Source organism: Spermophilus citellus (assembly GCF_964194105.1).
Source record: "Spermophilus citellus genome assembly, chromosome: 15".
Lineage (NCBI taxonomy): Eukaryota > Metazoa > Chordata > Mammalia > Rodentia > Sciuridae > Spermophilus > Spermophilus citellus.
The window spans coordinates 2,506,441-2,522,369 of NC_138195.1; the positions used below are offsets into that span (position 1 = coordinate 2,506,441).

The window sequence follows — 15,929 nt, forward strand, 5'->3', positions numbered from 1 at the left end:
AGAGATTTTGTGCTTCCAAGCAGAGTCAAAAAGCCACCTTTGTGGGGACCAGGGATGCCACAGTGGCTGCACACATCACTGAGGGTGGGAGGGGAGGCCAAAACCAAAGTCAGACAGAAAAGAGGGACAGTGCTCCCTGTCCCTGTCACGGCTGTAGCTGCCAAAGCCAGAAGGAGGAGAGAAGCCCCGCCAAGGGTGGCCACCCCATGGTGGAGAGGAGGGGCAGACATCAGCCAGACCACAACGTCCCCACGCGCCACAGCACCGCTGCCCCTGGCCACCACTGCCTTCCGAGGCACTGCCCAGTCTCCTCCCTGGTCCTTGGGTAGGCATGGCTCTCAGAAGAGGAGGGTGCCCATGCTGTCCACCTCGCTCGGCTCCTTGACAAAGTTCTCGAATGACTGGGAGATGTTGGTGACCACCAACAGGATCCCCATCCCCAAGGAGATGGCACCAGGAAGGCAGCCAGGACCAAGAGACCCCAAGGCACAGGCTCCCAGAGGCTGATGCCATGGGGATGTACCTGGGGGAGGGCAGGTGGTCAGCCCTGGGCCAAAACAGAGCCCCCAAACTGGCCACCAGTCTTGCCCATGACTGAGACCAGAACCTCAGGAGGCCCCACCACCTCCCTGAAGCATCATCTGCTAACAATCCTGTGCGCCCCACTAATGCTACGGGACCTAGTTCCTGCTAGGGGACTGTTACTAGTCCAAACTGAAAGGGTGCCAGATGCAGTGGTCCACACCTCTCATTCCAGTAACTTGGGAGGCTGAGTCAGGAGGATCACAAGTTGTAGGCCAGCCTCAGTTACTTTCCAAGGCCCTAAGCAGCTCAGTGAGTCCCTGTCTCTAAATAAAATTTAAAAAAAGGCTTGGGAACATAGATTAGGGGTCAAGTGACCCTGGGTTTGGTCCTCAGTAAGGGGGCTGGGGGGCTGAGGACGAGACTCTAATGCTGAAGATGTCTCTCGAAATGGCCACTGTCCCTACCAAGGACTCAAAGGCAACCTAGAATTTGCAACTGTGGCTTTTCCCATCATTGCTTCTTTCAGGAAAGGTCACCAAGTGAGAGCCCACAGGACAACCTGGGCTGCCACCTGACTTTGTAGACACAGCCCTTCTCACTGTGGCTGCTGCTGAGTGGCAGAGGAAGAGCTAAGAAAATGGCAGAGGGAACCAGGTAGGCCGGAGGCAGCCCTCAATCCAAGATGAGGTGCAGCTGCAGTGGGCGCTCCTCCTGCCGTGGGCACCTGCACCCTGGGGCCTCTCCCACCCTCCCTCCTCTCCACCCCAAGGTGACGGCCACACGGGTCACCTGGCCATGGCCCAGCTGGTCTCTGGACTCCTCTCTGCCATAGCTTTGTCTTCTGGAACTGACCTCCCCGATTCAAACACCACTTCAAACTCTGAGGCTCTGCTGGCCTCTAAGCCACATCTACCATCTGTCTTTTTTCGGTCTTGGGGATTGAACCCAGCAGTGCTCCACCCCTGAGCCCCGCCCCCAGCCCTTTTTTATATTTTATTTAGAGACAGGGTCTCACTGAGTTGCTTAGGGCCTCACTAAGTTGCTGACATTGGCTTCCACCTTGCCATACTCCTGCCTTGGCCTTTAGGAGTACCCCACCGAGCCTGGCGCTTCCACTCAGGTCCATCTGGAGCCCCACTCTGTGCTTAGAGCCTGAGCACCTTCTCCTGGTGGCAGCATCCCACCAGCGTGAGCAGAAGTGAGGGTCCCCTGCTGCCAGCACTGTCCCTACAGAGCCCCATGCTGCGTCGCCAGGCTGCATGCTCCTGGCTCCCTGCTGAGGGCCACAGGCATCTTTTTCCATATCCCCAGCATCCAGCACTTAGCAGGTTCATGAATATCTAATGACACAGGGACCTTGCCTACCCTGTGATCTGAGAATAAGACCCATGGACACTGGAGACCACAAGGCCCACCAGTGCTCGGGGCCTGGGAGCTGCACCTGCCGACAGGGGGTGGGTACTGCACTCACCGGTGGAGCTCATGCACCAGGGACATCTCCCGGTGGCCCCGCATCACCCTCTGCTGCTCCTTCAGCTTCTTGGCCACCTGCATGATGCCCAGAGCAGAGGTTGGGCTCAGAGGTGGGTTCGGAGGGAAAGGTCTCAAGCTGCTGGACACTTAAAGGGCTCTTTCTGCAGCTCTACATCTTTACATGGACTTTAAAAATGCCCTAAGGGCTGGGGGTGCACCCCTGTCATTCCAGCAACTTGGGAGGCTGAGGCAGGAGGATTGAAAGTTGGAGGCCAGCCTCAGCCACTTAACAAGGCCCTAAGCAGCTCAGCGAGACCCTATCTCCATATGAAATATAACAAGTGCTGGGAGGTGGCTCAAGGGTTAAGTGTCCCTGGAACAACAAGGTGCCATAAAGAGAAGACCAGACAAAATTTGTTTTTCGACTCTGGCTTCAGGTTCTCAGACCTGCTGCTGATGGCTGAGCTTTGTCCATCTCTCCTTAATGCTCTGAACTGTCTCACCAATGTGGGTGGCCCATCTGCATGTCACAAACCATCACTGTGACAAAGCAACAAGCTGAGTGACATGTTAAGAACCTCCATTCATACTTATGTCCTTGGCAGAGGAGCCCGAGACCTCGACCCAGGTCTCAGAGAACAAGGCTCAGGAGCCCAGCATGAACATGAGGTACACTACTGCATAAACAGGGTCCTCCAACACGGAGCCAAAGGACTCCGGCAGAGATAGGTAGTAACACAGACCACCAACTGGGTAGGTGCAGGTGGGGCCTCCAGAAGACATGTCCTGGGAAGAAGGAACAGAAGATCTAGGATGCTGCATCTACTGAGCCTGAGCTTTGAGGTGAACCCAGAGCAGACCAAAACTGTGATTGCAGCCGGGCACAGTGACACACACCTGTCACCCCAAGCTCAGGAGACTGAGGCAGGAGGATGGCAAGTTGGAGGCCAGCCTCAGCAACTTAGTGAGACTATGTCTCTAAATAAAATATAAAAAGGGCTGGGGATGGGGCTCAGGGGTTAAGTGCCCCTGGGTTCCATCCCTGGTACCAAAAAATAAAGAAAAAGAAATGCAGACTTCCTGTGCTCACGCTGGACACACCTGGAAATGGATGACCACAGCAAAGACAAAGATGGAGGTGATGAGGTTCATGAGGTCGGGGAGATTCTGACGGGAGAAAGCCTCACTAAGGGCTCAGTCTTTGTGTGCGTGGCCCAGAGTTGGAACAGTGCAACGATGGCGCCCTCCAATTCCATGCCCCTTGGCAGAGGAGGACACAAAAGTGAAGGGAAAAACAAGGGGCTGGACTCCGCTGGGTCTTGGGCCTCCTCCTTGCCAAAGCAGAGGCAGGAGAACAGAATCAGCCAGGAGACTCACGGCACCCACAGTCATGGGGTCACAGTCTGGATGTTTTTGGCACCAGGGATGGAACCCAGGGGCCCTTGGCCACTGAACCCCACCCCCAGCCTATTTGTATTTCATTCACAGCCAGCACCTTGCTGAGTTGCTGAGGCCTTGCTGTAGCTAAGGCTGGTCTCCAAGTTGAGATGCTCCTGCCTCAGCCTCAGCAACAGGCAGAAAGGGGCCTGGCCTGAGGAATAGGCAACAGACTGGCCAGGGACACTGCAGCACAGGGCGCCAAGGTCTGAGAACTTCAGAAATGGCGTGAGACTGACTTTAGGACAAAAGCACAGTGGGAAACACTGTCACCATGGCCCCTGCTGCCAGGTCGGTGCTTCCCTAGATGTGGCATTTGTGGGCAGAGTGGCTAATGCTGGGGACTCAGATGTCCCAGTCTCTCCCTGGGACAGCATTTTCCTTTCACCCCAGAGTTGGGACATCAGGACTTTCATCACCTTCTGGATGGCCACTCAGATGGGCCATCTGTCCTGTAGACCACATGGACTGGATATCTGTGACAGAAATGCTGTCCTAGCTTTCCCTGGCCCCCTGGCATCCCCATGGTGGTCTTCTGACAGCTTCTCTCCCTGCCGCCTCGCTGTGTGGGACAACAGCTGATGTCCATGTGGTCGAGAATCTGGAGACATGAAAGTTTGAGCATTTTGTAAAGGAGGAAGTTCAGCAATCCCAGGGGGAGAAAGCAGGGACTTGTCCTGGCTTTTCTTTCCACCAGTGACCTCTCTGAACTACCCTCTCTTGCTCTGCTGAGCCACGCACCGACCCTCAACACACCAGCTCATCTCTGCCTCAGGGCCTTTGCACCTGCCAGGTTCTCTAGATGGACCAGTAACAGTCTTGCCCAGTTGCCCTGTCTTCCTTCTCTGCTCTAGTCTGACCCAGGGGACTGGGATGACATTGACGCTCACACGTCTTATGTTATATCCCTTTGTATTCTTAGCACCCACAGAAGCGCCTGGTGCTTAAGAGCACTGCCTGACAAGTTTCTGGAATGAAAGGTGGGTGACAGAAATGGCAGGGTGAATGCCTTACAAGCTTTCTAAATGTTTAACGTGGTCATTTCTTGCAAATCACTACCTTCTTATCTCTGGGAACTGGGTTGTTTCATGCGCTAGTGTCACCCGGGTGGTGAGAGCCATGTGATGTCTGTACTGTCCACCTCCCTTCAAGCCTGGACTGTCCCCCACCTCAGGGAAGAACGACCAACTGCGTTCTCCACCCTAGGGCCCATTCCACAACCCACTTTCCAGGTCACAAGCTGAGCCTTGGTGGCACTCCTGAAAACAGGAGACCCTTCCAGCTGCAAGCTACCTGTGCCGGCTCCACCCTCTTCTTGCCCATCCTGAGGGTGTCCCCATGGCTCCACCATTTTGGCTCCTTACAGCACCACTCAAAGCCCCCCAGGTAGCCCCTCTGCCCCAGCCAGGTTCCAGAGGTGGCCAAGCGCAGCCACCTCCATGTCTCGGTTGTCTGTTGCCTTCATCTCTCGCTAAGTCCTAAGGCCCTCACTCTGATGTCACACTGGCTGGCTCAGGCTGGATGTCTGTGCCACCTTGCCAGCCATTTTCTCAGCCTGTCTCCCAGGGACAGCATATCATTCCTTCCAAAACTGTCCCCTCACTCACCATCCTGATCCAGAGCAAAGTGATCCTCTGGCTGGCTGCTGGAGCCCAAGCCTTCGCTGACTGGCCCCCTGTGGCCACCACTGCTCCCGCTCCTTTTGAAGGCAGGCTCCCCCAAAGCCAGGAGGTCTTGGCAGACTCCTCAACTCCTACCCAGCTTTCACCCCCACATCCAGAGCTGGGGCCCAGCTGCTTTGCACCCCCAGATCCTCAATTCACCTTATATTTTCTAAAATTCTAGGAAGAGTCCGGTGTCACTTTGCCTACTCTTCTCTAAGTGCCCCTGACCCTCCTACCTGAGGTCCATTCTTTCCCATGGGATCTCTCAGTCACCCTGCAGGGACTCATCTGCAGTTTCCTCAATTTGATGACGTGGCATTGGAGGCCGAGAACCAGCTCCACAGTCAATTCCAAGAAAACACGAAAATGCACACAAATATTTTCAATGAGAAACTTCCCAGCAAATAACAGATTCAGGGATCAGAGGCCAAAAGAAAAAGAAAAGGAAAAAAGTCAATTTCCCTCTCCTAAGAAGTCTCAAATGTTTTGCAATTTTCATTTTATTAAGATTTGTAAGCCAGGTGTCATGGTGCCTGCCTGTAATCCCAGTGGCTCTGGAGGCTAAAGCAGGAGGATTGCAAATTGGAGGCTAACCTCAGCCAAATTGGGGCTCTAAGCAACTCAGCGAGACCCTGTCTCTGAATAAAATACAAAAGAGGGTTGGAGATGGGGCTCAGGGATTAACTGTCCCTGAGTATAATCCCCAGTGCCTTCCTCCCCAAATTGGCAATACTGAGGATTGAACCCAGTAACAGACATTCTACCCCAGCCCTTTTTGAGACAGGGTCTCACTTATTTGCCAAGGCTGTCCTTGAACTTGTAATCTTCGAACTAACTGCCCCTTGCCTGAACAAGTGGTTTGGTGTAGTAATTTCATTTTTAGAATCTTATTTGCTAAGAACAACTGCTAAAATATGTGCAGATGATTTCCCAAGGATATTCACTTTGATGCTAACTGTGACTGAGAAAGGACTGAAATGTCCACCAGAAGACAATTGGCTAAAATCAACACTTATTTATCCTTGCAGTGCAGGTTCCTGCTAAGAAATATGAGGCAGGATTACTCTATGGCATGTTAACTGTCCTTGAAATATTCTTATAAGACGTGAAAGTTAGATATAATTTTGAATGTAAATGTTGTTGTTGTTGTTGTTGTTATTATTATTATTATTATTATTATTATTATTATTATTATTATTATTTGGTACTAGGGATTTAACCCAGGACCACTTAACCTCTGAGCCCTGTCCCCAGCCCTTTTTATATTTTATTTAGAGACAGGGTCTCACTGAGTTTCTTAGGGCCTCACTAAGTTGCAGAGGCTGGCCTCCAACTTGTGATCCTCCTGCCTCGACCTCCTGAGCTGCTGGGATGACAGCCTTGAGCCTCTGCACTCAGCTATATTTTTAAACCTTTGCACACTGAAAATAGAGAAGAAATGATTCTGAAACAGACATTTTCCCCCAGAGGAATACTCTGCATACATGAAAAATTCCTGCAGATGTGCCCAACGGGAGGCAGTGCCCTTACCTTGGTCAGTGTTGATGGTGGTGGGGTTGACGCCCTTCCCCAGGATGGTTTCACAGATGTTGCTTGAGATGGAGAGGGAGAAGCCAGAGCCCAGGCCATGCCATTTATAATGAAGCTCATCCAAAAGGAGGACAATCAAGCCTGCCACAAAGAACTGCAGAATTAAAATAAATTAATTAATAAAAGTGGACTCTGTGTTACTGGCCCCAGGGCCCTGGTTCCTTCCATCCTCAATGAAAGGGCTCTCTGCTATGAAGGCCAAATAAGAGACCCTTCTCAATCGGCCTCACGGGAATTCAGAAGCCAAAGCCAGGGTCTTTTGATTCTCTATTATTTTTTTAAATCTATTTTTTAGTTGGAGGTGGACACAACATTTTTATTTTATTTTTATGGGGTGCTGAGTATGGAGCCCAAGGCCTTGCACATGCCAGGTGAGCCTCTACCACTGTTTGGGGGTTTGCAGGTGGACAGCATGCCTTTATTGATTTCAATATTTCTCGTTGTAGATAGGTGCAGGGTCTTTATTTAATTGATTTCTTTTGGGGCGGTGACCAGCCTCCAACCCGGGGCCTTACCCTGCTCAGGTCAGTGTTTAGCCTTGAGCCCAGCCCTGAGTCTGGCCTGGCCCCAGCTCTGGCTGAGTACTGCTGAGGTGGAAGAGGGACAACGGGGTCACTCATGAAGTGGAGTGAGAGTGGGGGTTCATCTGAGTGGTGATCAGATGGCAGATCCCAGCACCCATCTCTGTGGGGTCCCTGTCCACGCCTGTCATCACATCCACGATGGACTGGCCAATGGTGACGATCATGCCAAACACTAGGGTCCCAAGAAAACCCTGAGCAGAGTGTGGCAGGAACACAGATGACAAATACTGACACTGCCCCCCGGGGACTTGGTGAGAAGTGTCCAACTGTCACACGTCAATGTGCATGAGAACTCAGAGGCTTTCTTGTGAAAGCACCTTTCATTTTTTTGTGGCTTTAGGGATTGAACCTAGGGCCTTACAGACTGTAGGCAAGTGCTCTACTAAACCTCAGCCCAGTCATCTTAATTCTTTTTTTTAAAAAAATGATCTTGAATTCTTAAGATGGAAAAATATTTTAAAAACTTGTCAAGGATAAGGAGAAAAATTCTGGGGCTGTAGCTCAGTGGTAGAGGCACTGAGTTCCATTTTTAGGTCTGCAAAAAATTAATATTAAAAACAAAGAGAGAAAGAGAAAAAACACCTGATTTGGGCTTTAGAAAAATAATGCGAATTTTTTGTTTGTTTGTTTTGATTTTGGTACTGGGGATTGAACTCAGGGGCACTCAACCACTGAGCCCCATCCCCAGCCCTATTTTGGTTTTATTTAGACACAGGGTCTCACTGAGCTGCTTAGGGCCTCACTGTTGCTGAGGCTGGCTTTGAACTCACAGTCCTCCAGGCTCAGCCTCCCGAACTGCTGGAATTAGAGGTGTGCACTACTGCACTAAGCCAAGTATATTTTAAAATGTCCAAAATAAAAATTTAAAAAAAAAGAAAACCACTTATTAGTGCTTTAGAAGGATAATGCATTAATTTAAGGCATTGGATAATAAATGCATTACTTAATATTTAATAATGCATTACTTAATTCATTAATGATTAATTCATTAATACATAAATATATTCTACAATCTGATTTGTGTCTGAAACTCACAATTTAAGTTAGATGGATTTCTCACTGAATTATTTAACCTACTAACTTAAGATCTCTAAGACATGCTGTATGGAAGATGGCAGAGTAGAAAATTGTAAATATTGTTTTCTAAATAACACATTCCAGTTAACAGAGGCTAGGCTTGGCTGACTCTGATGCTGGTCCCCATTATTGGGGCTGCCTATCATTTGATACAGCCAATACTCTTAACCTAGTTTAACAGCATGTAAAAACTGAGACTCCAGAACTATTATCTAAATTTCTTCCACATCAAAAAACTAATCAACAACAGAGATGGACTGAGAGGATCGCCTTTTTGCTCATCAAATCCTTTTAAATACAGAAGAAAAATAGCACTTGCTAAATAACTACCATGTGCTAGGCACTGTGAGAGTGATTATTTAATTTAATCCTCTTTTTTTGCTACTGAGGACTGAGCAGAGGTGCTTCACCCCTGAGTCCCATCCCAAGCCTTTTTTTAATTTTATTTAGAAGCAGGGACTCACTGAGTTGCTTAGGGCCTCACTAAGTTGCTGAGGTTGGCCTCCAAATGGCGATCCTCCTGCCTCAGCCTCCAGAGCTACTATAATTACAGGCATACTCCACATCATCTGGCTTTGATTGAATTCTTATGACAGGTCTTAATTAGATGTCACCTCCTTCATGAGGTATGGAAATCATGGCTGGTGAAGGGGTGACCTCCATGCCCTGATCCTTCAAGTCCATCCTCTGGGGCATTCCTGCCATCCCCTGCCTTTCCTGGCCTTCCCCCATACCCAGCACCTCCCAGAAGTGCTCTCTCACTAACAGGCCATGGAGCACCTACAGGGTTGGCAGGCAAAGCAAAAAGGCAAAACTGGGCTGTTTTAATGCCCCCAATTTTAGAGACAATTCAAATTCTCAACTAGACACCAGAACTGTATCCATGATCTTTCTTAAACTTCTGGGCTCCCATTGAAGAGGGCTTGGTCTTTTGGGGTGTCACCCACTTCAATTATCTTGGTGCCAGCCAAGAGCTGCATGATGAGGCCAAGGTGACCATTGCAGAGATACCCAGCTCCATGAGTGTGCCTAAGGAAATGGGCAGCCACAAAGCCCCTGGGAGCTCAAGAAAGCAAGACATTATTTAATAAAATGAACCTACAAAATTGCATGTGACCCCTTCTCCACATTGGATGGGCTTCAGGTTGCTGGTATCAATTATAGAATAACCCCCCAAAACCAAAGATAAGAACACAACTGAGTCCCTCTGTCGAGCCCACCAGACCCCATGTCATCCTGTTGGGAAAGTCATGTACCCCCCAATAGCCTGCTGCATTCCCATCCCCATTGACAGATCCATTCTGGCTGGACAGAGGACAGATGATATCAGATGATATCAGGATTTGCCATTGCAAATATCCAGAGGGAATTGTTTCTTCTTGTTAAAATTTTGTTTGTTTGTTTTAGTTATTTAAGTATTTCATGGGTATACATATAGTTGTATTTGAATACTGTTGTCAATACTATTAATTGTATCTATTCTTGCTATTTCATTTTTCAGATATATTCTTTATGGCATTTACGAAAATCACTGATTTTGGTCCAATGTTTTCTGTTGAGGCACTTATCTAAAACACTAGATTACAAGAACTACCATTGGGTAGTGCTTTGTGTCTTAACTATGGCTGTTGACCTGAGATATATTAAAATTCCCTTCATGGTACTTACTATGTAACCTTTGGCAAATAAGTTAACTTTGGAAAGCATACTAGGAGAATTAATTTAAGGACCAAACCGGCTTTAGCAAAAGGATGCCTGAGGGTAACTTAGTTTTTCATTTAGATTAGATGTGATGGCACACCTATTTTCAATAGTGTATTTAGGTGAGATCCTGAGAAAGAATAATCAGTCCTCTTTAATACTGAATAAGACTTCCTTGGCATTTGTTGAAAAACCTAGCTTGATTAAGTTACTTTTTTTTTTAACCATGTGACTGATGATATGTTGTATTATTCCTGTACTGTGCTGCTGGATTAACTGTGCCAGCATTTTGATGAGAAATCTTGTGCTATATTTGTTAGATTTTGTTAACAATTTATACTTCCTTAACATAATGTGTTTGAAATGTTTAGAGCAATGAAACACATACTTTATAGTTTAAAAACTCCAGGCATATCAAGTTATGTAAAGTACTCATATGTAAGACCATATGTACTTGGAACATTTTTTGTGTTTTTAGAAATATATTTCAGTCTTCTTTGTTGTAACAAACTTGTATGGATTATTCAATTCTACTTTATTTTATTCTAATACGAGTTGTTTCACTATCATGGAATCTGTCTACTAACAATGAGCTAGTCTTCATTTTGATTCTACATAGTTTTTCCCTTTCTTTCTTACATATTTACTGCTTATCTAATGGTTATTGTGCTGTTCACCATTATTAATAGTTAGAATATTTCAGTATACCTAATAAAGTTACACACATTGGGTGCAAATAAAGTTGCTTTGACATTGAGTGAGGCCAGTCTATATATTTTGGTCAGTAAAGCATTAGTGAAACTGATGCGTGGAGTTCAGCAAGAAGCCAAAAAGAGCAGACTTGTAACTTACTCCCTGTTTCCTCCCTGAAGTGGCTCACATTTTAGCAGATGATCTAAACAAAGATTAGATTGTCTGGAATGTTTCTGTCATTCTGGATTCCTATGTGAAAATGACATTGAAATGCATTAATACATAAATACTGATATAAAATATTGTAGTATGAGACATAGATAAGTTCTGATTATTATTATTTACCTTGATAGAAAGTTGAAAGAGGAACAACATAATGAAAAGTGGCTGTCCCCTTTCCATAATCCTAGGCCTTCCAAAATGTTATTGAAAATGAAAGTCATCCTTTTTGGAGTAATATTCATTTGTGTACATAAAATAAATCAGAGAAAAAACAGATTATGAAGAGGTTAATATACTTTATAATTTTCCAATGATAATAATGCCAAAATATTATAGAATTATATAAGAAGCAATATTCATTGTGTTCATGTTCTAATCTTGATGTATCAATAATGACTTTAAAGGAATAATTGAAGTGAACATGAATATATAGTGAATGGTTGTGTTTCACAAAAGAGGTAAAAAAGGGTTACTCCAAGATGGATCTGTGACATAGAATAGAAAGGAGGATTTTACCAAAGAAATTCACATAAATGGATAACCATTTAGAAAAGAAAAATAATTTGGCTCATAAATAAAGACTTAAATGGTATAATTGCTAAATATTCAATAATATTAAAGTTAATAGATGAAACTATAAATAAGCCAAATAATATAGTTGAATATTTACTTTTTCAATGAAGGAAAAGGTCTTGCTAAACATAATTACTTAGAAAAAAATAAAATATAAGTTTGGTAGATTTACATAGTATATTTTAAAATATTCAATTGTCCTCCAAATAATGCAAAGAGAATGAAAATGCAAACAAGTAATTGACAAAATGTATTAAAAAATTAAAATCTAAAAGTATATCTACACTGAAAATTATTCTTACAATTATTAAGAGAATAATTAAATTAAATTTGGGTATACCACATGATTATAAAATCTGTGATATATATAGATATATATTTATATATCTATATATATTTATAAAAGCACATTAATATTGCTGGAAATAAAGAAAATTCACTTTTTTAATAAAAAGTTTTAACTTTAATTTTAATGGAACATCAAATATATCATTTACATTATTGAAGAACTGTGTCATTATGGACCTTGCATCTTCTTTGTGGGAAGATACATGCAATACTGTTTAGAGACTAGTATTGCAGTATAATAAGAAATGTCTTAAATATAATGAAATTTTACACAATTATACTTCTTAGGATTCTAACCTCAAGTAATTTGGGATATTACCCAAACTATAATAACTGTAATTGTTTTTATTGTCTATGAAAATGACTTGTATATAACCTATATGTACAGAGAAATGAGAGATATCTAAATAATTCTGAGATATTCAAGCTATAGAGTATGCTACAACATAACTTACTTATAAAGGGATCTACTGTAAGTAATTTCAAGATAGAAACATATATCCATGAAGGAAAAACACAGGAAAGAGGAATCTAAGCTGCACATAATGTAGTTTTCTTCTTTTGTTGAAATTATATACCTGGCTCTCTCTCTCTCTCTCTCTCTCTCTCTCTCTCTCTCTATATATATATATATATATATATATATATATATATATATATATATATATATATATATTTTAAATCTTTGTTTAGATCACCTGCTAAAATGTGTGTATGCTGATTTACTGATGGGGTTATTTGGTTTTTCAATGTTATTTTTTTTAGTTTTTTATATATTCTGTATATCAGTCTTCTACCAAAACAGCACCATAGCCTCACTCTATATGGCTTATATACATAATGGAGTTTTACTCAGCCATAAAGAATAACAAAATTATGTCATTTGCAGGAAAATGAATGAGACTTGAGAACATTGTACTAAGGGAGATAAACCAAACTTAGAAAACCAAGGGTCGTATGTTTTTTCTCTTATATGGAAGCTAGAGAGGAAAAAGAAAAAGAAAAAGAACCTTATGAAAATAGAAGATAGACCAGTAAACCAGAAAATAGAAGAAAAACCAGAAAATAGAATATAGACCAGAAAATAGAAGATAGACCAGGAAGTCAATAAGGTGAGAGATAGAGGAGATAAAGGGGAATGAAATAGACCAAAATATGACATGTATATGAATAAATATACCACAATGAATTCCAGTACTATTTAAAATCATAATACACCATTAGAACTCAGATATAATCATATGATAATATGTAGGTACAAATTCATACATGTATATAAATAGTGTGATAGATTTATTACCCAATATCCTATTGCATTGCTTTTTACACATTTCTTTATTATGTTGTGACTTTTGCTTATCAAGTCAAAGGTCTTCATTGCCTCAGGAAGACAGTAAGTTCTCAGAAAATATCAAAGACTAAAGTTGTTTTTTTTCCATACCCGAGTGGACTTGAAACCCATCAAAGAGATGATGATTTTTGAAAAATTTCCCTCAGGTTTTCAAATATACACAAACATCAACAATAAATTTCAGTGAAATCAGAATATTCTCTTAGATTTTACCATTAACATATTACTTTACTTGATTTATCACAAGTCTACCCATTTATATACCAGTCTACTCCTCTTAAATAGGAATCCCTTTATAAGTAAGTTACTGATACAAGTATACTTTATTATAAGTATATTTTTATGTGTATCACTAAAAAGAAAGCTTGAATTTAAGGTCTAAACACAAAACTTAGGTTTAATGTCCTTCTACTTTGAAAAATATAAAGTCTGTTAAGTTATAACAATAGATAATACAACTGATGGTGGGCTAGCATAGAGTAATTCATCCTTTCTATTATATGAATGATGTTGAGGCAGAGGAAGCAGATGTGAAAGAGAGCAATAGGAAATCATGTGTTTGGCATTGGATCTTCTAAAATCCCAAGCTCAAAGTTATCCAGTAGAGGAGAAGGTATATGCAAGAGAATGCCTGGAAATATAATATCGTTCACAGTCAAGCCAAGTACCTTGCTTTTTCCCATTGAAGCTTAGGGAAACTACAATACCGAAAGAAAGTCAATTGTGCCCAAACAGTCACCTGGGTCTCCACTTCATGGAGAAACATCTGAGAGACCCTCCAAATGTTTCAGGAAGGGTGAAGATTGACTGAGCAGGGATCCAACAGATACACAAAGGTAAGAAAAAGGAATGGCTGATAGATTAATGACCAGGAATCATGAGTGGAAAGAGGACGGCTTTTGATTCAATACTACCTTCTCATAGGTATAGAAAAATCATATACCTCTAACTTATATACCGTGCTTAGAGAGATGAAATGGTTAAAGAGAATCTGAAATTGAATTAGATTAAATATGATATGCCTTAGATGATACAAAATTGACAGAATTTCTATACAATGGACTCATTCATATTTTCTATTAGAGAGAAATTAGAATGCAAAATAGGGTTATAGAAAAATAAAGACATATGCATGTGCTTCATGACTGAGTGTGTTAACCAGCATTTCATCACCGCAACCAAAATAACTGACAGAAAAAAACCAAAGGAAGAAAAGTTTAGTTGGACTCATGGCTTCAGAAGACTCAGTCCCTGATCTGCTGACTCTTGCTCTGGGCCTGAAAAGAGACACAACCGCAGAACAAAGGGGCATGGATAGAGAAAAGCTGCTCACCTCATGGCATCTGGGGAGCAGAGAGAGCAAGAGCAAAAGGACCCAAGGAAAAAATTTTATCCCCAAGGTAATGCCCCCTATGACCTATTTCCTCCAGGCATACCCCTATCCCCCCTGCCTATAGTTACTACTATAATAATTCAAATTACTAATCCATGGGATAGACTAATCCACTGATTAAGTTATAGCTCTCGTATTCTACTCATTTTGACTCTGAACATCCCTGCATTGCTTGAATTATTCGGGGGGACACCTCACATCAAAAACATAACACTGAAGTATTATACGTTATTTAATTAGTTAGTTTGGTCAGAAAATTATCTACTACCATATTCCTAGCCACATTGTAAAAACGTGTTCCATGAAGTACAAAAAGGACACATTCTATATGGAAAAATATAGCTTTGCTTTTATTGATCATTTGGAGAGGAAACTTTTGGGGTTTATCATATTGAAAACAATTTATATTTTAATATTACATATATATATATATATATATATATATATATATATATATATATATATAATTATGTCCAATATTGAATGGATAATCCCCTGTATTTAAATCATCTGTTAATGTATCTACTGGGATATTTGAAGTTCTCCTTTAAAATTTATCCTTTACCCTCCCCAGGCTTTATGGATTTTGTCTTCACACAGTAGGGTGTTGGGTGATGGGAATTTTTCATGCTTGACTTAAAACCTACATGGAACAGCAGCTACAAGGTGGACTAGGTTAGTCATACAAAAAGGGAAAGAACAGAGTGTATGGCAAGGACTCACTTTTGGACTACCAAAGCCTAATTTTTCCTTGAGGGTTCCCAAGGATAAACCAATCTGCAGTTAGGTAAAAGGGAGGTTTGCTTAGTACAAATGCATGTATCTAAAGTTATGTGATGTAACTTTTTTAAATTTCCAGCTCATAAAGCTTGTCCTCAAAGGATATTCTTCCACAATAGTTTACTCAGATAATCTAAGTGAAACACATGTTTATCTTCTTTTGTGTTTTTCTATGTGCTATCTAAAATAAATATATATTAAATCGCCAAACCCTAAAATAAATGACAAATACTGTATGACAGGTTAATTACTTATCCTTTTTAACTTCTAAATCACAAAATTTCTTGATAAACAATTTAAAGTAAAAAACAAATTGTACTAGTCAAGAGTTGTATTGGCACATTACAAAAGCAAATAGCTTTAAACTTTTAGTAGCTTATATCAACAAATGCTTTTTCCTTAATCAAACACTGTGCCTATCAGCCTTATCATGCTCTACTGAATCTTTATTCCGGTCCCCAATCTCATTCTGGGTTTATTTGAAGTCATTGTGAGTGAGAGAAAAATGCACAGGGAAA

General features: G+C 42.4%; 1 pseudogene across 1 annotated transcript; it reads right to left on the bottom strand.

Annotated features, from left to right (window-relative positions):
* Positions 1 to 338: 338 nt before the first annotated feature.
* Positions 339 to 3,150, bottom strand: LOC308634066 (protein transport protein Sec61 subunit alpha-like; annotated as a pseudogene). The gene is made up of 4 exons: positions 3,100 to 3,150; positions 2,593 to 2,784; positions 1,997 to 2,073; positions 339 to 523 (listed from the first exon to the last, which is right to left on the bottom strand). The product of its transcript is annotated as a protein transport protein Sec61 subunit alpha-like (transcript).
* Positions 3,151 to 15,929: the final 12,779 nt, after the last annotated feature.